This window comes from Gekko japonicus, unplaced genomic scaffold (assembly GCF_001447785.1).
Source record: "Gekko japonicus isolate JY-2015 unplaced genomic scaffold, Gekko_japonicus_V1.1 scaffold231, whole genome shotgun sequence".
NCBI lineage: Eukaryota > Metazoa > Chordata > Lepidosauria > Squamata > Gekkonidae > Gekko > Gekko japonicus.
Window position 1 is genome coordinate 705,838 of NW_015165837.1, and position 1,951 is coordinate 707,788.

Sequence of the window (1,951 nt, forward strand, 5' to 3'; positions counted from 1 at the left end):
CGGAGCGCCTCGGACTGCGAGGCCTGTTTGTCCCGTGGAGGGTGTCTCTCTGTCGGAGGCGGCGTGCTGGGGGGGGTGGGGGGGCGCAGACTTCCTTCCGAGCAAAGGGTTAAGCCCGAGAGCCTCCCTTTGGTTCGGAATTCATCGGGAGAGCCGCAGGCCTCGCTCGCGCCGCCGTGACGACAACGCCGTCTCCACCCGAGCCCGAAGACTCGTTTTTTTTCCTCCTTCGCCTCCCCTCATTGGACGCGCCCTTGGGAACCCCAAAAGGCAATTAGGCGGGCATGTCTTAATTGCAATTAATTAAACAGAGCAGCCTGTCGAAGAGTCGCGCGCTCGTCTATTGTCCCTGGCAGCATGTGGGAAAGGGTGCTCTTAAAGGCTCTGGCGGTGCCTGGCGCGACCCATCGGAGGGAGCCCCTCGCCTGCGCCGCGCCGGAGACGACCCCGAGCCAGGCGGATCTGGAAGCAGAGCGGCGACTCCTGACGCGTGGCTGGCCAGCGAGCTGCCTCTAAGGTCCGGGGGAGAGCCTGGCTGCTCCTCCAGAGTCTATTGGGAGAGAAGCCCTCCTCTTGACATAAACGAGGCCTTCCCCAGTGAAGCCGGCCCGGCCCGATTTCCCCCATACCTGCACTGGAGTCTCTCCGAATGAGCGGAGTCGAATCTCCCAGGTAAAGGCAGAGACGCCGGGCTCTCGGTGCACAACCACGGTCTTACCAAGAAGCAGGCCCTGGGATGGGGTGTGCGTGTGTGTTTCCCCTACATTTTAAAGTGAAGGGGAGTCGGTGTCCCCCTGGCCTTCTGGGACTGACCTCCCCCCCCCATACAAGAGCAAGAGACTGAGCTGCAGACTAGGATGCTCAGATAAAAGATCCGCCACCCCTGGAAGTCCTTCCTGTCAGGACTGCTGTTCCCCTCCCCCGTCGGGTCTCCGATCTGCGCTCCTTTTCGGGCTGTTGTGTGAGAAGAGAGTGGGAAAGGGGTGCTGCTGCCAGGGCAGAGGATGGGGACAAGGGAGAGCTATGTGTCGGGGTGGGGCGCAGCTCAGGGAGGACAGAGAGGGCGTCGGAAAAACGCCCCATTTTCAGTCCCACTGTAGCTGGGGGGACGACGACGACGGTGCTTCTTTTCAATGGGATTTCACAGTTGCTTTCTTTCCCCTCCTCCGATCAGGTGCAGAGGAAGGTTAGAAAGGGTTAACCCCGCCGCCGCCGCCCTCAAGAGCGCCTCTGTCGCGGGCCGCGGAAGCTGGAAGCTGGCTGGGCGCCCCCGGAGAAGGCATAAACGGCTCCGGGCTTGTTAAGGTGTTTTCATTTTGGTTAAAGGTCGTAACGTCTGGCATTTGGTGGCTTGCTGTAAAATCTGGCCTTGGGACGCGCGGAGGGCTCCCCAGAGGACTCGCGTAATACTCCGGGCACGGGCAGACGTTTGCGCCCACCCGATGGAGGGAGCGGGACCGTCGAGTCGCGGCCTCCCGGCCCATTCAGCCCAGAGACCCCGCCCCTCTGGGGGGTGTCTGTCTGTGTCTTCCAATCCCTCCCAGTCTCCCCCTCGCGTTGCTCTGACTGGTCGGAGGCCTACAGAAAAGATACCTTCTGTAATGGTGTGCTCCCCCCCCCTCCCCGCAAAGCGGACTGCCGTGGCTGAGCTGGAGCTCTCCGCAGGGTCCTGGCCGGTCTTTCCTGGGCCCACCTCAAAAAGGCCCACTGGGAGCGATTGAAGCGGGGCAGGGAGGCGATTTGCCGCGAGGGCGAGGGAGACACTCCTGGTGCCCGTGAGGTGCCCATCGCAGGGTGGGCGGGCGGAGTAGACCCCCGCGTGAAAGAAGCGGCACGCCACGGGGAGTGGGACTGCCTTCCCGGGGAGAAGACGACGGAGGGCTCCGGGTTGAGCTGAGGACGCGTGGAGGGTTGAAGGGCGCTTGTCCTGCCTTTAAACGCAGACGAGGTG